Raw genomic sequence first — 21,705 nt, 5'->3', positions numbered from 1 at the left:
AAAAAAACCATTTTATATTCCCAACTTCAGTATTGGATATTCGATACATAGCTATGAACAGTCAAACCAACGCAGAAATGTATTAGAATTTGTAAGAACAAGAGGCACAAGTTCTGCCGAAAGATTAACCCATTCAACGCGCTTTAGTCCATGGCTGTAATTGCATATTTAAGCGTTAAAACTTTTCGCTCTAGCGCAACGAAATTGAGAGTTCATATCGCTTCTTTTTTTTTTTTTTGGTGATAAACAGCATTCAACTGTTCAGTTTAACAGTAAGGCAAACGAAAAAACGTATGTTTTGTTTCTTTAAATATGCATTCAATTACTGAATGGAAAATGCCCTGAATGCATTTCCAACTCATCAACAGAATCGCATTTAATTATCACTATCATTTTACGCTGCAATTAACCAGGGCACACCGCTTGCCAACAACAAGACATGCCCGTGTATAAATTTAACTATAAAACTTCGCATTTCGGCATATGTTAAAGAGGGTGGGACTCAATAATGCACATCCGCTTTATGAATGTATGTCGAAATGAATATATGTATGTGCATTGTGCATAAGTATGTATATTATAAGCAATTCATTGGTAAATATTTTTTTTACGACGAATAATTCGAAACTTTTTTATTGGATTTCTGTCTGTCAATTGCCTTGTGAGCAAATAAAAGCAAGCATTTATAGTATATATTATACAAGTTAATTTTTTTTTAACTAGAGATAAATTTTTCTTCTCGAATTGCAACAATTAGTTTTGTACACTCACTCTGTTTGTAAATACAAACTCATGTACGTAAATATAACAACCTAATCGATCAAATCGGTCAATATAGAAAGTAAATAACCGCCTTAAAGGATAATAATGCATGACTTATGATACTAAAGTACACTGAGAAAAGAGTTTAGATACGTCAACTAAATATGTTTTCCTCAACACATGATTTGGTTATAGTTGCATTATTTGGTTACAGTAACCAAATCATGTGTTGAGAGAACTATTTTTAGCTGACTTTTTTCTGAGTGTATTTAAAATAAAAACTAGATTGACCTCATTAACATTGTGGCCTGTAAACAACTAAATATGTACTTGTTGCGTCAGAATATTTTTTGAAGTGAAATTACTTTAGTGGAGCTGGTTTTTGAGAGTAAATTGACCAATTAAACGGAAATGATACAAACGGCAGCAGTTGGGACGGAAAAGGTTGCAACGGAAACAAGTGCTTCTTAATTGTATGCACATGGTATTAATTCAACGAAAACGTGATAATAAGCGTTACAGAATAAGATTTATATTAAGACCAACACAAGAATTAAAGTAAAGTTTAGTGCGTACATGGATCAAGAAAAGGGTAAAGGCAAAGATAAAAGTAAAATCAAAAAAGCGTAAAGATATAGGCAAAAATGAAAATCAAGGTAAGTTTAAACACTTTAAGGCAAAGGAATATGTAAAAGGGAATATGTAAAAATAAAGATAAATATGAAGAAACAGATGATAATGAATCGTTATATTTTTCGATATGTTTATCGATATTGTTATCGGTATATTTATAGGTACAGTTATCGACATTGTTATCGATATAAAATCGGCACATGACATGTGATCGTATTATGTGACATCGCATCACATTAAATCACATGATATTATGTCACCTCACATGACCTGACATCACATGATACTTATGACATCACATTATGTGACATCACATCACATGACATCACATGATACGACATCACATGATATAACATCATATGATACGACATCACATGATATAACATTATATGACATAACATCACATGATATGACAGCACATGGAATTACCTTTTATCATATCAAATTACATAACATCACATAACATCTTATCGCGTCATCGCACCTCACCTCATCTAGGCGAATATTTAGATTATGCAAAGGATAAAAGCAATGATATGAAAGATAAAAACAAAGATGAAGTCCAAGGTAAATTTAAACACTTTATAAGGACAAAGGGGAGGGTGCATATGTATATGAAAGATAAAAAAGATAAATATTAGGATCAAGGGAGGTATAAAAAAGATAAAGGAAAACTGTTTAAGATAAATGTAGTTATAAAGAAAATTGTGGACGTAGGGATAGAGACAGAAATCATATAAAATATAACCTTAAGCTTATAACATTATATTAAATAGCCTGTCGTTTTATTCACAACTTTAATCCAATGAAATACATGTCGTTACCTTAATTCACAAAGGCCATAACTAACAAGTTTTTTATTTTACAGGAGAAGTGAAAAGTATTATAAACGGAGTATCTATCAAAAACAGGTAGGGGTGTTTAAAAAGTGGCACGTAAGCCGAGAACTAGGTTATTCTCCAGCAAAGCGGAACCTTCGTTATCTAATGTATTCTTCCTTCGTTATGAATTCGAAATCCAGGGTGTAATTGTCTTACATATATTTCCCTTCCAGAATGAGATGGATTCCGCTTTCGCTCTTCTTACTATGGTTTTAATTCCAATGTACTATGAACTTTGGAAAACTACGGTTGGTTATCAGTTCATTTTCAGTTCGATATGCATATTGGATATCGAAAGTAATTTTCAAACTTTTTCTGCCTCCACCGTTTTGTGTATTCAACTTTTTCAAGTAGGCAATTATACACTCTTGTTCTTAAATCCGGAAGCAGAGCTACTTAAGCGACGTAAATTGGCTAACGCTTTTAGGCCTCGTTGTTTGCAACATTATCGCTTGGTTGCATTGTAGCAGCGCTACATTAGCGTGGAGAGCGCTTACATTCGCCCTAACGATGTGCGACGTTTAAGGCAAAGCAACTAACCAAATGCAAGTAGGACATGTGGATGAAGGCCGGGTAGCGGAAAGCGGCTATTTAAAAGTCAAGTGACGTAGTATCATCCGCTTCCGGACTTCTGCGTCCACTTGAGGCATTTCCATACTCATCAGGCACAATAATAGCAACACCAAAGCAACACGTTGCAAGTCACAACACACAGTGCTGTGCTCAGAAGCATGCTCGAGGAGAGCGATATAGCAAATTACGCAGCTATGAAAACAACCAGCCAAACATTGAATGGAGCGTGGAAAACTGGTGAACACTTCGTTGTTTTTGTATGTTTTTCATACCGAAAGATTTTTGAAGCAGCAAACAACACAGTTTCTTCAAAAGGGTTGACCCAAATTTTGAAATTTTGTATAGTAAAATGCATGTGCTAAGAAATTCTATAAATCAAAGCAAAATTCTTTAAAGCAAAGATTTTTCTTAATCCACTCTACTGCCACTTTAAAACAAAACTAAAATTGTATTTGAAAGAAAATCAAATAGCTGATGTTAACTTCTTTAATATTACCTACCTATTCAACTCCTTCTTAGGTTAGTGTGCTGACCACTATTATGGGTATTATTGCTGAACGACACACATTCTGTTAGCACTCAAGAAAGAGGCTGCCACAGTTGTGGGGTATGAGGATGATGAGATACTAACAGTTACAGGCTAGCTCTTTTCCACTCTGAACTAAATACTCAAAAGAGTTCAGAGAAATTTACAACACAACAGTTAAATTTACCGCATAATATTCCCGTTATTTTTCAGAGCAAAATATCTTGCAGTCGTGCTAGATAGCAAAATTAACTGGTAAATCATCCCCAATCTGATCTCAATTGGTCTACACCTAAAACGAAGGGCTATGAAGTCGGAGATGTGAGGGATTAGACCCTGTATGGATTGATAATTAGCGAAATATAATTAAGAAATACGACTGACAATTTGTTAGTCTATGTTGACCGATCGAAGTGACCGATTGTCCAGTAAAGAGGCTTTGTTCCTCAACACCGACGGATTCAACTTTAACTGCAGTGTAGTAGCAGAAGTCTACTCCGAGAAACTCGGTATACTTCAATATATACGTCTGGAAAAGTTTTTAAACATTTTACAAGCGGAAGTTCCTTATAAGTCCTAGGTATTCGAATCTGGGGACAAGTAAAGCATCAATGTTTTCTGACAACCAGCAATCCAGCAAGATCGCCGCTTACCAAATTTAAAGTGATCTAGAATTGCAGAATGGAATTACGCTCAGTCAACGGCGGTCTCTCTTGTCTGGGTACCCGAACATACAAAAAAACATTGGAGGCAAAGAGCTATAGAAAATTCGTCTGCATTTGCTTGGAGTGGCTAGAAAACGGTGGCCAGATATACAGACATGGAAGACCTCATGAGAACTCTGGCCTGGCGCTAATAGGACGAAGTCCTTTCATTTCTTTATTTCATCAAGGATATCAGTATTCCGAATAGTAGCGACCATAACGTATCACTGTGATCTAGGCAAACATGCGCCAGGATTAGCACTTCCCTGTTATAAGACTTTCCACAGCTGCGAGCGAAAAGGCTTTGGAGACAATGTCCAGCAGCTACTCAAGTTACATTTAACATTTCGTGTCATGTAACATTGGAATCAGAAACAGGCCCAATGGCCCCTTTTACAATACAAAATTCGATCCTCTTAAAATGCGATTGCCTTACAGCATTACACTTGGACCATTTTTATTACAAATAAACTACCTACCATTACAATTCTCTCAGATCTAAGACTATCCTTATTGTTATAATCTGTAGACAATTGGTCTCATCTTTCCTGTAGGGGTGTCTGCAAAGTATTTTCGTATGCGTGTGTGTATTTGTTTGTGTCCTTTGTAATTTCAGTGAAATGCCTGAGGGGGTGGTTCTTGCATTATACTGTACTTACTAAATATGTATGTGGCACATACGTTAGGTTGTACAGCTATCCTTACTAAATATTGCCTTCAGATGCGCATGCATACGTACATATGTATGTATGTATGTATGTATATGCAAAGTGAAGTCAAAGAGAGTGGTGGTGTCTCGTCATGTTCTCTGCCAATGCGTTGTTAGCACCCATGCTTACAGACTTTTGCCTTGCTTTAACAATTCTCTTTCGTTCGAAGTTTGGTTTTAAAACCCGGGATGATGAGTTCAGTGCATCACACACATAGGTACTATTTATGCGGACGTAATATACGAGTATTTATATTTATGGTCTAGTGCATTTTTATGTGCGTGTGTCTATGTTTTCAATAATGTTGCACGTTATAAATTACCGAAAACGTCGGAAAATAGAGAAAGTGTAGCAAAACGAGTAGAAATGATTGTATGTGCATAAGTATAAACATAAACCCATTTTGGTGAATGTCAAACAAGTACTTGGCGGCCTTATACAAATATGTATATTTGCACATAAATATGTATTCACTTTAGGTTGGTCCAAAAATGCATGTGAAAAAGTAATTTCGAAATTTTTATGCTCTCACCCCTAGGATTGTTCTACACCGAAAGAAAATCCTATTTTTTATTTCGAATTGAAAAAATATTTTTAGGTCGCTCACAGCGCTCAAAGCTTCCATGTATTTTATATGGGGAAAAACAACGAAGATGTGGTATATCGAATTCTTGGAGATCAATATTTTTCGATGGGAAATCTCTGGTTCTCTTCAAGAGACTTCCAATAACAACATCCCATTGTTTGAATATACCACGCAGAAAGCGTTGAAGAAAGTTACTTAGGCAACCAATACCAGTGCGGATTGGATTCGTTCCAAACCCAAAATAGAACAAGAAGTAGAATGCTGATACCACGAGGCATCAATTAAAAAAATATAAGAAATAAGAAAGACTTTTTGTCAGGTCCGTTTTAAATTCTTTTTTTTTTTAGAACCGTTACAAAAAATGATCCCAAGTGAATGGTGCGCTATGGAACTCTTGACAGGAGGGTGCTCGCAGAAATAAGAGTAACTACACTTCTCTTGGAAAATGTACGCTTCAAGCTGCTAGTGTTAAGTGCAAAGTGTGGACAAATTAAAAGTAAAAGGAAGCATAACGTCAGCATACTTATACATTTGTAGTATGTATTTATTTCAAAATAAATTTGTACGAAACGCAGACATGCAAAAAATAACGATTGAGGGTGACAAAAAGTGTGAGACGCTGAAGCGTTAGGTGGTGCACAAAATTAGTAAGTATTTGTATTTGTTTGGGCATACCTCGGGGCGTGAGAGGGCCAACTCCAGGTAAGCTTGTCTTGAAATCGAGCTCTGGAGCAGTGACAATCAAAAACAGTTAAAATAACAAATAAACATGCAAATATATGCGTGAAGTTAACAAAATACACACAAATATATGTATGAAATACAGTGACTAACAAAATTATGCATTCTGTAAATATAATTTTTAATTAATTAGTAGTTTTAAATTAAGTTTCCGGCAAAAGTGTCAATATAATAAAAAGAACGTAAACTGAGCAAGAACTAAGAACGATATTGGCTGGTAAAACACTGAAAACAATCGTCAAAATAAAAAGTTCGCCTCACCTCTACATCAGAGCGGAGAATGGAAATCGATTGGGTATTTTGTTTTTTATTGCCTTCGTGGTGATACCAAAGAAAGAAAAATAAATAAAATTAACAAATGCCACAATTTGAACAAGGAATTGAAACGTATCAAATGTAATCCTTTTGAGTATTTTTCATTTGTTTATTCAATGTTATATTACGTTCAAATTGGCCCCATTTAACTTGTTAAATGAAAAAAAGCTTCTTGTAAAACACTAAATCAAGTTTTTGTGTTTCAATTCGTTTTATGCGAATGTCTGCTTCATGGTATTAACGCATACGGATTATTTAGAGACTTCAAAAGGTTTAGTTGTATGCCCTATTTGTCTCTGCGTACGACGAGACCTGTTGGGAAATAAGTAACTACCGCCTTGGCCTCTTTTTTGGCGGGCAGACGTGGATACAATTTAGATATTTTTTGATAGTTTTTAATTTTTAATATTTTTAAGATTGGCTGAAGCAGAAAGCTTTCTGATACAACTCTGCGCTGAACTGGTTTTTAAACGAGTTAAATAATTCGACTGGTTAAATTTTCCAGCAACAATTGCATGCGATTTAACTTGTTTATAAACACGGTTTGTTCATTTAACTTGTTTAAGCCCATTTATCATGTTTATCTCATAAATTTGAACGTAGTATTATTTACATAACTGTTTCAAAAAGTTAGTTCGTTCAATAACAAAAACCATATATCGAGCGCTAACCGCCAAAATAACGTAAACGACACGTTTTTTCAAAATTTTCTTTTGGATGCACAAATACATCCAGATGCTCTAGGAATATTTCTGCATCAAAAAAAAATCGCTTACGTTATTTTGGCTCGATATGTAAAACCTTCATAAAAAAATTTTAAAATTTTTCACTAAAATTTCACATTTATTAATTGCAGTTTTATAGCCCGATATATTTTAGTGCATGTGTGAGGCGGCTAAGAATTCTCGTTGACTTTTAGTATTTTCCTTACTTATGCATTTTTTTCCATGTAAAGCACACTCGAAATTATTGTATATGGAAGGAAATTCTGGATAACAAACTTGGAACAGACTCTCAACCAATAGCGTGAGAAATCTGCTTGCATATCTGGAAGAGTACAACGGGCGGTTTGTATACTGAGTGCTCACTGCTGCATGCATTGGTTTGTGTTTATTTCCGAAAAACAATCAAATACAGTTCGATTTTTCTCTGATTTGTGGTGTAAATTTAATAGCAACTCCAAATGATAAATTCTCCAAACCACTGTATTTACTTCACAGCTACTCGTAAATTCTACACTCAATGCAACAACAGGTAAGCCGCTCAAGTCGCATGGTAGTGACAATGACGGCGACGAAGTTGATGTTGGCACTGCTGGATTTGCATGTTCCATGCTAACCCTAGCAAACGAGGAGACTCTTAACTGCAATAGAAATAGCGTAAAATGAAGTAGTGTGGAGTGTAATGAAGAAAAACGAAGAGGCGAAATGTGTCGCATAGAATGCGGAGTTCTTTAGCGCTTCAGCAGCTCTGTGCTTCACCTTTTTTGTCATTTACCGCTTCTTATTTTTATGACTTTGAATGACAGCGTTGTATAAAAGTGAGTTGATTGCTCTTCGTAAGGTACTCGTATACGTGTATATGTTTAACCCTTTGGCTACCGCGGAAAAACTAGCATTAACTAACTAAGTAGCGTTCAGGTTCATTGGATCCCTATGTAAGTATTAATGGGGGTCCAACGGACCAGGGCTGGTAGTTTCCGCCATATTTAAAATAGCAATACCAATTATTAAAAAAAAATTAACATGATCAAAAAAGTATAAACTACATGAAAATAAGCAAAGTAAGTTAAGTAAGCTCAAAAGCTTCAGATATTAATATGGCACCACAACAAATCGGCCGGTAGACAAATGGTTAAAGACACCTCTGTGCTAGCTCGCCTGCCTGGCTTCCGAGCATTTCTATGTACATATGCTAGACTTTCTGTGCGCTCTTTTGAGATCCTGAGCTGTTACTTGTCACGCAAAGTAGGAGTTTCCCACCAACTTTTAAGCGCAAACCATAGGCACATAAAGGGATTTCCACACAAAAAAAAAAACAAAAACGACAAGAAAAGTTTAAACTCAGAATTATGAGATTTTTACGTTTTTAATTACTGTGTGCAATACCTCCATTTTTCAACCCGTTGTACTGAACTTATCTTTTTTGTATTTTTTTTCGTGTTTATATGCCATTTATACTCAACGTTCACATTCCAAGTCATGTAGATGCAAACATTCAAATACCTCTACGGGCTTAGATACAGATAGCTGGATGTGGCTAGAAATGTTTCTGGTAGGAATTTAATGAAAAAATGGTGCCTAAAACTATTTACTTTCACATATTGAGCGTGTCTGCAGCTGCTGTTTGTCAACGTTAAGCCCACACTAATACACTTGTCATACCCTATTTTGCTCTTCAACTTAGCCTGCAGCACTTTCGTTACTTCGCATTTTCAAGCGTGAAGAATTCAAGGATTTCAAGTGCTTGTTAATTTAGATTAAGGCGCATTTTTCTAGATTACTAAAGAATTTTAGAGGGATGGGTAGGTGAAACCAATTGCTAGGTATTTCTTTATTTCACTACATATACATAGAAACATACATATTTATGTGCTTCATGCAAGGTGATGACTTAAAGAATCAGCTTTCTTTTGCATTATTTTATTTACTTTATCTACATTTTTTGCTGTTTGAGCATTTGCGTGGGTGAGTTTAGGACTTACGGTGTGTTTTCTGTTACACTTGGTTTAATTAAAAAAAGCATTGCGCACAGACTAGTAAACGTTTTTATAACTCAATGACTTTGCAGAGATGCCATGTACGAAAAGAATAAATTTCTTGTTCAAAACGTACGCTGCTTCGAATTTGCAAACACTAAACCCTTGAAGTCCGTAGTAGACGTACATATGTATGTACTTAAAATATGAGGACCAAACATAGACGCAGATCACTACATATCTTGTTGCAGCCAAGCCATACATGCGCCTTAGTGTCCTCTGAGTGTTTTGGTAGCTGCTGTAATGCCCGCTTAGCTGTTGGCCGGGGCATGTATGTATGAATATATCGTCCTGCACCAAAGATAGAGCATTCTCAAAGTTCTAGATCGCGGACGAACGCCAACAAGTCTCTCGCAATGGCGCATAATGTCCAGTTGAAAATTATCGACTGATTTTGTTCAAAAAAGGCTGGAAGATAAATTTTTAACCGAATTGAATAATTTTTTTTTGTTTTAATACTTGGTAGGGATTTTAGAAAAAATTGTCTAAGTCCGAATTAAGAAACAGTTTTATTTTTATAGAAACCATCAAACTATTTCAATTTATAATTATTATTTCTTCTTCTTCTTATTTGGCGCTGTAACCGCCTAAGCGATTTTGGCCGAGTCCAAAACAGCACGCCAGTCATTTCTCTTCTGTGCTAACTGACGCCAATTGTAAATGCCAAGTGAAGCCAAGTCCTTCTCCACCTGGTCTTTCCAACGCAGAGGAGGCCTTCCTCTTCCTCTGTTACCAACATCGCGGCCCGCGTTGAATATTTTCAGAGCAGGAGCGTTTCTGTCCATCCGAACGACATGGCCAAGCCAGCGGAGCCGCTGAATTTTAATTCGCTGCACTATGTCTATATCGTTGTAAAGCTCATACAGCTCATCGTTAAATCGTCTGCGATATTCGCCATCACCAACGCGTAAAGGTCCGTAAATCTTTCGCAGAATCTTTCTCTCGAAAACTCCAAGAGCCGCCTCATCAGATGCTTTCATTGTCCATGCTTCCGCGCCATACACCAGCACAGGCATGATGAGTGACTTATAGAGTGTGATCTTTGTACGACGAGAGAGGACTTTACTTCTCAATTGCCTACTCAGCCCAAAGTAGCACTTGTTGGCAAGAGTGATTCTCCGTTGGATAATTATTATTTACTCCCAATAAATGTCAATAAGACTTGTTTTAAAAAAGTTTTGGAAAAAGCTTAAGTACAAGATCTCCAAATCGGAATTTTCGATAAAAATATCTTGCTTATCACTGTAGTATCCAGACTGTCGAATTTTGTTCTATTCAGAAAGCTAAGTTTAACTACGTTTCAAACAACAAAATCTCTCAATCAAATTCTGTGCCAGAACCAGATAATTTTCTAATAAACGCGCCTGAAAAGTTCTAAAGTTAGCCAAAAGTAATTTTGTATGCGTTATTGCTTACCTCTAAATGCATTCGCATTTGCCAGCAGCTTTTTTGCGGTGTCCCTCTCCAGGAACATTCTGATTGAATTTGAATTGATTGCATTTTCACCTTACAGAGCAGATACAAAGAAAAGAAAAACAAGATAACATGCAAAAAAAATCCTTGCTTCAGTTTGCACTCCATATTCGGAGCGCTCCGGAAGCACTCATTCGAGGTATTACTGTGGGAGACATTTTTCACTCCATATTCCAGGTGATGCTGTGGGAGTCCTTTTTCGGTTCCTATTTGGAGCACTCCGAATTTGGCTAGCTGGGTATAAGAGCATATCGTCGGTCCCTACGAAGAGTAGCACATTTCACTATTCGCGTGGAAGACTAGCACATTTCACTATTAGCGTGGAAGACTAGCACATTTCATTATCCGCGTCGAAAAGTAGCACATTTCAAATTTTTGCGTGGAAGAGTAGCACATTTCATTATTTGCGTAGAAGACTAGCACATTTCAGATTTTTGCGTGGAAGACTAGCACATTTCAGAATTTTGCGTGGAAGAGTAGCACACTTCAGATTTTTGCGCGGAAGAGTAGCATATTTCACTATTTGCGTGGAAGACTAGCACATTTCAGATTTTTGCGTGGTAGAGTAGCACATTTCAGATTTTTGCGTGGAAGACTAGCACATTTCAGATGTTTGCGTGGAAGAGTAGCACATTTAAACTAAATCATAAAAGCATAATTTATATTGGAAATTCAAGTGCTTATTTTATATTTGTGTAATTCTATTATAGAATTCATAAAATTCCGACGGTATATCCTATGATTCCTTTGATTATTTTTGTCGCATTTGCTACTATATAACGAATAAACACAATTTATTTTTATATGAAAGAAAACCGCAACAACGGAAATTTTTTAGCCACTTGAAACTTGCACATTATTGCAATAAAATTTAAAGGGCTTTAATTCTATATACTCAAAAAATTCTTAGAAAAAAATTATTTGACATTTGGATGAACATTTTTAGATTTTTTTAGTTTTCTTTAAAGTTTTAAATTTGGGTTTATATCATGGTGTAATAATAACAAGGTGTTGTCAGTAACTTAACCTCACTTTTTCGGCAGGTCTATTCCGGTCACGCATTTTAAAGTACTAGAAAAGGTATTAATTATTTACTACCTTTAATCCGTTGGTGCATACTATTTCAAATTAAATGTAGAAAAATGTATAATTACAGGCTTATAAGCCTGAATATATGTTTGTATCGGCAGCTCCACACAGCTTGGACATATATTGTAACTTTAAAAAAATAAAAGACGTAAAATAAGGCAATTTCCTATAAGACTGTAAATGATTTTCTAAATAGATTAAAACACATAAATATCGATAATATAAGCGAATTCCTAATTTAACCATGCAGCCACTCTATTCTAGTGTATCAGTAGTTCATTTGGCTCAATATTATGACAATGCAGCAAAAGTTATTTAATATAAAAGAGCGCCTTTCCATACGATTTTTGTGTACGTTTTTTTGCCATTGATAACCACGATATCTTTTATTTTTCTACTTTTTGAGGACAAAAATTATACAAATCCAGCAATTTTAAATATTAATATTGTTCTGAAAACACCAAGTTCTTTAAAAATCGCGATAAAACGAATTTCTAAAATGGAGTATTTTAGATACTATTTCCCAACGAATAGTACTATAAAAATTGAGATCGGCAGCACTGAAAATAAGCATGCCGATCTTGTCAAAATCACAACAAACACGTTGCTACTGACAACACCTTATTATTGCATCATGGGTTTATATCATGATTCAATAATACAAGGTTGTGTAATTTGTGACAACTAAAATTTGACACTCCTCTATCTAGATTTGTATTTTGGAAGTAGGAGAAAGGGGAAGAATGTGATCGCATTTTGCGAAAACGGTAGTAGAATGGTACTACAAAAAGTACGCAAAGTATACAATTAGAAGTAAAATGTGTATTATTAATTCTATGCGAATTTGCAATATATTTGGTGTTTTAATGGAAATACTAAACAATACATAAAAATATGCATTTTCGAATTAAGTTCTTCGTCATTTCCGGAAACAAATCTAGAATGCCGACCGTTCAGCTATGCAAAAACTATAAATGCGGATCAATAGAACTTTTTATGCTCATTTCAGCCATGCCAAAATGATTTGGCGCAAGTAAAAAATGAAGAGGTTCTAGAAGGTTAAAGTTCAGTTTTTAGATATTTTAAATATTAATATGTTATGTAATTTATAACCAATTAAACAGCTAATGACGTCACCATAAAGGTCATTAATTTGTTCTTCAGCTGATGTACATAATTTATAGCTTTTTGTATTTTTAAACCAAAACCACTAAAAATCCAAGAAATATTATTTTTTCATGAAATAACCTTTTTTGAAAAAACTGCATAATTAATGGTAAAGAATTTTATATAATTTAGAAAGTACAAGTTATTATCTTTAATTCGATATTACATACTTTATCATGATCTACTTTTGGGTTTCAACAATTTAGTGATAATAAAAAATACAAATAAACCTCTTATATCTTCTTTTTTTACCAGTGACAAATAAATTTGGTATCGTTGAAATCAGCGTAAAAAGTTCTATCAATCGGCATGTTTGGTTATTTTATAGCTAAACGGTCGCTATTCTACACTTGTTCTAGAAAATTACGCAAACCAAAGTGACGCCAACGAATATTTAGTATGAAGAATTTTTGGTTTTACTACTAATATCACTAGAAACTCTAGAGTAAGCAACATTATGCACAAGTAAAGGAGCCGATTTTATGTGTGGGAGCGAGAAGACTGTTTTATTACAAAACCTTTCTATTATTGAATCATGGGTTTATATGGACTTCTTCAGAGAATGAACTTTATTTTAATGAAAATTCTTAAAAATAAGTAAATAAAAATAAGTGGAAAACAATATCACTTTGAAATGAGGTGCTTTTGATACGACTGCATGTACATTAGGGTGGTCCAAAAACAGTAGTCGGAATTGTAATGCTCTCACTCCCTAGGATTGTTGTATATAGAAAAGTGTACCCATATTTTTTTTTTAAATCAAAAAATATTTAGTGGTCGTTCAAAGCGCTCAAAGTTTTCCATGTATTTTTGTATGGGAAAAAACAACTTTTCGTAGAAATGGTATAGAATTTTTGAAAATCAATATTTTTCGATCAGAAAACTCTGGTTATTTTCAGGAGACTTTCATTAATAATACGCAATTATTTATTTAACAATTTTTTAATACTAACGATTTTTTATTTGTCCCCCATTGCATTTTTCGGGGTTTTTGGGGTTTTTGGCGGACCTACAAATTATAGTTGCGATGAAAAAAGGTTAAATAAACAATTGGGTATTATTATTGGGAATCCTGCAGCTGAAAAAAGTTTTCCGATAGAAAAATAGTTTTTTTGAATTATATACCATTTCTACCAAAAGTGTTTTTCCCCATATAAAATATGTACATGGGAAACTTTGGGCGCTTTGAGCGCACTCTAACTATTTTTTGATTTCAAAATAAAATATAGGGATATATTTTTTCGGTATAGAACAATCTTGGGGGGTGAGAGCATAAAAATTCCGACTTTACTTTTCACATGCATTTTTGGACCACCCTAATGCACATATATGTTTCTCGTATTTATAAATAGATTCCCTGAGGAAGACGCGAATATGCGTCCAAACGAGTAGGAGGAAAATAAACGTTTATTCTTGTTGTAATAAAATACCGAAAAGCTCCATACACAACATTAAACTCTCAGCTTAGTCGAGGAGAAATAATTATTACATACACGTATGTTTGGTTTTTGTACGGCTGCTAGTACCACTTTATATGAATTCGCTATTCTTCTACGCGAGTATCTGAAATGTGCTACTCTTCCACGCAAAAATCTTAAATGTGCTAGTCTTCCACGCAAAAATCTGAAATGTGCTAGTCTTCCACGCAAATAGTGAAATGTGCTACTCTTCCACGCAAAAATCTGAAATGTGCTACTCTTCCACGCAAAATTCTGAAATGTGCTACTCTTCCACGCGAATAGTGAAATGTGCTAGTCTTCCACGCGAAAATCTGAAATGTGCTACTTTTCGACGCGAATAATGAAATGTGCTAGTCTTCGACGCGAAAAGTGAAATGTGCTAGTCTTCCACGGTAATTTGAGATGTGCTACTCTTCGTTGGGAGCGACGATATATCGATGGCTGAGTGGAAGATCGACCTATCCCGGCAGCCCGTTCGAAAACGCCCTATCTCAGAAAACTTTTCAAGAACGCCCTAATGTAAATACATTGAAAATGTGTTGAGATAGGACGTTTTTTAATCGGCAGCTGATATAGGGCGCTCTTCAGCCAAATTTTGAGATATGGTGCTTTTCAATAAAATTCTGAAATAGGGCGTAGGTCGATCTTCCACCCAGCCATCGATATACTCTTTTTTCTTTACTCACACATATCAACGATTGAATACAAAACCGCGTAACTGACCTTTGCTGCCAAAAATTTGATTTGCTCACACAAGCTCTTGGCCCAATCCTTATCCATTCGTCCTGAAATATACTAGCCAGAAATGCGATTGCTTTAAGAAAAAAGAACCATTTTGAAATATGAATGTTTTTAGTCTCTAGAAAATAATTTATGCAACCTCACATTCCCTGTTTTGCATTTTGTTGATACGCGGTTTTGTACTTCAAACGACGATATGTATGTATGTACATTAAACTGCATCACTCCCCATACAAAAAAAAAAATCGGTACTATTTTTCCATTGGAATTATAAAATCTATTATATTCTAAGACGTCCACCAAAATATTTCGGAAAAATATTAAGATTTAAGTGAGCTGGACCGATTTGAAAATACCTCCAAAAATCGAGTTTTTTATGAATAGAAATAGTTTCTTAAAGATTTTTTTTTGAAAAACTCCCCTCAAATGATAAAACGGTTTAAGCTTAAAATATTTGCATAAAAATATTAAACAAAATTTAAAAAAAATTTTGAACGGAATCGTAATGATGAGATTTTTGATGCTGTTTTTTAACGTTTTTCAAAGATTGGTATAGGAAAAACTTGAATAACTGAACCTAAACTCTTCCGATTTAGACTTAAGAGGTGTCATTGGAAAGGTATTTTCTCACCCTTATTATCTCTTTGCTAATAAACTCATTCAAAGGATGGAAGAGAAAGGTAGGATGAACGAACGTCATTCAAAGTTGAATTAAGATGTGTTGGTATTCGAAAAAACAAGATGGGAGACGAATGATGTTTTTTTGGCCAGAAATAAAAAGAGTGTGAAAATACCTTTCTATTGAGATCCGATAAGTCTAAATCAGAACATTTTTGGCCCAGTTATTCAAGTTTTTCGTAAACCAATCTTTGCAAAAAGTAAAAAAACAGCATCAAAAATCTCCTTCTTACGATTCCGTTGAAAAGATTTTTAAATATTTTTATGCAGATTTTTTAAGCTTAATCTAATTTGTGATCTGAGGGGACTTTTTTCAAAAAGTTCTTTAAGAAACAATTTTTATTGATAAAAAACTTCATTTTTGGAGGTATTTTCAAATCGGTCCAGCTCGCGTAAATCTTAATATTTTTCCGAAATATTTTGGTGGACGTCTTAAAATATAATAAATTTTGTGATCCCGGTGGAAAAACCGCAACTTTTTTTTGTGATGCAGTCTAATGTACATACATTGATGCAAATGCAATAAAAACATTCACGATGTCAGCATTCAAAGCAATGGAGAGCTAAAACCGACTAAATTTGTGGGCCGATTCTGGCGCTGGTGTATAAACAAGTATGGGTAATTTCAAATATGTAAATATGTGAGCCCGCATCAACCAAAACTTGATGTGCACGCCTATCATTCAAGTCGATTGGCAATCAAAAAAATTTTAATTTTCCGTTCTTTCATCTTGGTGTGTCAGAGGCATAGACGTGCAACTGATTTGTTTTCGCAGGAAGATCGAAGATGGAAGGATATGATTTGGAGGCTGTTATAAAGACGATTATTACAATTATGTACCTGTACATGATATTTGTATTTGTATTTTGTTTGCAAGGTAATTATGCCTTGCGGCAGTGTTTAGACAAGGCAGTAAGTATTCAATTAAATCTCGCAGGCATGGAAATATTAATTAATATTTGACGTTAATATCGAGTCCAATCACTGCACATCAGTTTACGCGTATACAATGCATAATTTATGTTTGATTACAAAATAAGATATTGGGGAACATTCGCCGACAGCTGCCTCGTAGATACGAAGAATTGTAGAATGAGTGGAAAACGTTTACATTAATGGAGCGCTATCTTCTAAAAACGTCCTGGACTCCAGGTGTATAACAGCAGGAGGATTTATAAAGTGCTTTTGTTTATTCTATTATTATTTAGGATAGGCTAGATTGGAGCCCAATGGGTCCATTGGGGTACCGTTTGGGAGCTCCATCAAGTCCACTCACCTAGTTGTGAGTAGAAGTAGAAGTTAAGTTGATACAAACTCGATAATTCACGGATCTCTGCTGCGATTAGGTTCACCAAAGACGTGATGGTGACAAAGGTGCCTTCTAGAATCCGATATTGCAGGACAGTGACAGGGATAGTGCTCCACGCTTTCACGCTGCCGCAGAAGTCATTTGCCATTAATCCCCTTCTACTAGCATGCCTTCTAATCAAGCAGTGACCTGTGGTATTTCCGGTGCCAGGGAGGTTCTCTTCCTCGCAAGCTCATCTTCCACTTATTTAGTTTGCATGTCTCTCTGAGCTGGCACCCACATTCCTTAAGAACATGTCTGCATTTTTCGCCATTTTTTTTTGGAGGTTTCACTGAATTCCGGTGACCTTATAGCTGCTTTAATATCGAAGTCAATGGTTACTGAAGTCAGATAAGGAGAAGAGTCAAAGTGAAGCCTAAAACAGTGTACATAAATCATTCTTATAAGGTTCTACGGTATATCCGGGGAAGTGAGCGTAAACAAGAAGCTCTAGCACTTCATCTCGATACGAATTTCGCTCACCGTTTGGCTTGTAACAAGTAGAAAATTGACACATCGATAAAACCTTCCGTAACTGATAGGCTTCCAAGTGTTCCATCACAGGATTTTTCCATAAGGCCCTTTGAGCTCGTTTAATAGCTCGCTTGAAATTTCTTAAGTCATAATTTTAGGTATACCCCAATTAGGGTTGCCAACCGTTCTATAATATATAATAGGTACTATTTTTCCGGTCGGCGTACTATATACTGTTGGCAAAAATATAGTACCCAATAATATTATCTTTTGCACGAAAAATGTGTATCTATTAAAATTGATGACTTTTATACTGAAATAACAACATTAAATGAAATATTCTTTAAAGTAAAAGATCATTGTGAGTTTATAATGAAAAAAGATAACATATTTTCAAAAACACTGAGAAAGATTAAAAAAAAATTTACATAAAATTATTTCATTTCTACTCTCCGTTTCAACAACTTCGGCATTCACAGGAAGATCGAAAATCACTTAAAAATCGTTTTTACTTTTTCTTTTAAATAAAATACCATATATATTCGAAGTGTACTATATTTTTTCCATTTTTTTTGAAAAAGTACGATAAATATCTTAGAAAATGTTGGCAACCCTAGCCCCAATCCGTCTCTGCTTGCCCTATTAAAAAGCTTCTTACTAGCCTTTCGTCAACGAAACAACATCTGTCGTTAGTTTCGGTCTATTTTGTTATATATATTTTTATTTGTTTAAACTTTTTTATCAATATAAAGACTTGCAAAAATTCGTTAAAATGGTATTTAAAAAATGTTACAGGGTGCGGTGTTATATTTTTAGTTAAGAAATCATACAATTCAGGTACCTCATTGCCAAGAAAAAAATTAATTCGCAAAACATTACAAAATTTCAATTGTTCATAAACAAATTTCAAGATGGAATTTTGCAATGAAATGCCCATAAATTAAACTTTATCTGAGCCAAATATTTGTGTATGAAAAAAGTAAAACTTTGCAAATTCATGGCCCACTTCAGAAAGCTTTACCCATATACATAAAAATGGCCACCTTATTTTATTAGCATGTTTCTTATAAAGCAACAATCTCGCACACAAACATATACATATGTATGTAAGTACACACATGAATACTTCATTTCCTGGTATGCACAAATGACAAAGTTTGGACACGTTTAAACTGCATAGCGCCGGTTGTGATTGCAGTCAAGTGTGCTCCAAAAAAATATGCTAACTACATTTCGCAAGTCCAAGAGAGAAATATGTATACTATTCTGTAATGAATTGAGGAAACTTTTAGGCGAATGTCCTATAGGAAAAAATTTAGCAGAATAAGCAAGTTTCAGGTTCATGACAAGAAAGACCTCCACATTTTCACTTTGCTAGGGCACTAAACATTCAGATGAAAAAAAGTTTCCACTGTACCTTTGCCAATGGAAAACAGGCACTGAAAATTGCGTAATGCAGAAATCGGTTTATCTACAATTCAAATTTGAAAAAGACTTACGGAAATTGATGTCGAATTAGGTCATAAAAATCAATTTTGGTACAATATCAAGTCTTACGCCTCCGATTGGAAAATAATTCCGGCCGAGCACTTACACAGCTAATTCTTTTATCGATTTCGATTTTATTCATGGTTTTAAATTTATGTCATTCCAAGAAAACAAATTTCCTACAGGCCTATTTCTTTATAATTTGCTTTTGTCTGTCGCATTCATGAACAAGTAATATTCAAGAATGTCTTCTTTCTTACTTCGATCTTGAGCAGAGTGGACAGTTATCAAGGACTTGTCGTCACTCTGATACGCTATGCAGAGGATAAACTTTTATTGGGATATACATATGTATGTATGTAATGTGCATGCACTAGGCTAGTTAAACTTCACTGGCGACAAAGTATAGTGGCTTTACCTTCTGGAACTCTACTAGTAAGTGAAAGACTAGTCGTCCTTTCTATAGCGTAGATCTCTGCTTTGAAGGCACTGCAATCGTTGGGTTGATGAAAGGTGCGGTTGAACTGCAGGAAATTCGAGTACAGATCGGCTCCGGTTCCTTGTTCAATCTGTGATCCATCAGTTTAAATGGATATACCTCCCTCTGCTATTGGTATTTCATGCAAGTGATCGGTGCCGGCGTGGCCCGACGGAGCGACGCGACAGGTTAAAGGTACTCTAAAACCTTTATAGCCCGGAAAAATAAAAAAGGCCCAATCCTTTTATTAATAATCTTTATGTTAAAAGACCTGATCTTTCTATTAAGCTGATTCAAAGCAATATTAAAAAATACCATAATTGACAAAAAATTTCACATACATTTTCGTTTTGAGTTTTCATCGTGAATATGGAAGCATTTTTTTGATAGAAATCATAGCGTTCGAATTTTTCCAAAAATTTCTGTCTGCTTTACAGCAAGTCGAAAAGTTGCCTGAAAACACATTGTCATATGAGACACAAAATAAAACGGTCTATAGATTAATTTAGATCAGAATATTCGAATACATGCGCTGCTAAATCTGTCCGTGTTTGGTCTATAATATAATCGGTAAAGAAAGGGATAATGGAGATAAAGTTTTATCAAAATATGTCGACAAATTTTGTCGTCAAAATATGGCATAGTAAAAACCAGCCATAGGTATATCGCTGCCATAACACAAACAATTTTGAGTAAAGCACACATCTGAACAACTCTTGATGTTAAATGAATTTTTGAGATGGACTGGTGTGAATTTTACAGTATTTAGTTAAAATTTTAATAAATATATCATAATATTTCTCCCTCTTTCGAGTTTATAAAAATATGGTTACGTTTATTTTTACCTGTACAAATTTTTAGTAATCCTAAGCCGTTTGAGTAATTTCTTATATTCAGCTTTGCTTTTATTTTTTTGCGATTCCTCTTTACTTGCAATAACTTCCAACACTGATTACACCAGATGTACTTTTTTAGAACAAAAGTATTTATGGCGATAATTTTCGTACACAAACTTATGTAAGAATATTTTTATTATTTTTCTATATTCGTTTTGTTATTATTTGTTGGTGTATTGATGCTAAATCACACACAATACTTGCATATTGAGGTGGAATATTTTTATTTAAATATTTACTAAGATGAAACGCTTTTATTATTAGTTTTTTTCACAAGAACATTTTCAAATTTTCCAAGATATTTCACATACTAATGTGATTTTTTAACTTTTTTCAGAGAACTAAAGAACCAATTGATTCTACCGATTAGTTTCGTTTTAATTTCAAGAATATTAAATAACTATTTCTGGTGTTATTTCCTTTCCGACTTCAAATGCTTTCTCCAAAGCTAAACTCTCTTTCTATTTCACACATACACACAACTTTGCTTTCAATAACATTTGTTTATTTTTTATAGTCGTTTTCACTTTTCTCTTTTATTCGATTCGCCTGTATTCTATGTACATAAGTATACTTATAGTCTAGACTCTAGACGAATATGTACATACATATTTATTTTTCAACACAGTTCCGCCATAAGCCCGGCGACACGCAAAAAATTAACAGGCAAATATTTAATTTTCTTAATAACCAATAATGCTCGCCTCATCGGTACACAAGACACGAACGCTGCGCTAAGAACTCTGCCGTCGTCAACGTCGCGGACGCGTATTAATACCGAATCAGTTGTCAGCACACCAACCAAAAAATAACCGTTTTTCCCGTTTGATTCACCCACGTCCAATTTCGACAACGCACCAACATCAACTAGGACTCACCACGCACGCCAAACACAAATCCGAGTCAGTGACAGAGTCGGGGAGTTGGTTACGACGAAACGTGATGGAAGAAACATTTTTTGGTGCTCTGTTGGTGCTTCGGCGCTGAGTTGCAGCGACACTATGCATTGCCGAGACTGATATCCTGCATCGACGCAGACTGGCAAAACATCGACAGTAGACAACAACAACATCACAAACGCTGGGGGTGGTGGTGGTGGCGCTAGGCGAACAGGGTGGTCATTTTATAGTGTTGGTTAGTGTTTTGATTTAGGGGTGGTTGTTTCGACAATCAGTTGTTTTTTCTACTTTCGCTTGTTTTGATTTCTCGTTCGCTGTTGTAGC

General features: G+C 34.9%; 1 protein-coding gene across 2 annotated transcripts in view; it reads right to left on the bottom strand.

Annotated features, from left to right (window-relative positions):
* The window catches only part of LOC118739644, a 260,844-nt gene extending 239,475 nt beyond the window's left edge, over positions 1–21,369 (bottom strand). For both annotated transcript variants that reach the window (XM_036471088.1, XM_036471090.1), the window contains exon 1: positions 20,432–21,369. The gene's annotated coding sequence lies outside the window, so the exon portion shown is untranslated. The remainder of the gene's footprint in view (positions 1–20,431) is intronic.
* Between the last annotated feature and the right edge of the window lie 336 nt (positions 21,370–21,705).

The sequence above is a fragment of the Rhagoletis pomonella genome, unplaced genomic scaffold (assembly GCF_013731165.1).
Source record: "Rhagoletis pomonella isolate Grant_MI unplaced genomic scaffold, Rhpom_1.0 Rhpom_scaffold_00005, whole genome shotgun sequence".
NCBI lineage: Eukaryota > Metazoa > Arthropoda > Insecta > Diptera > Tephritidae > Rhagoletis > Rhagoletis pomonella.
Note: the sequence above shows the minus strand (reverse complement) of the source record. Positions and strands in the feature narration are given on the sequence as shown.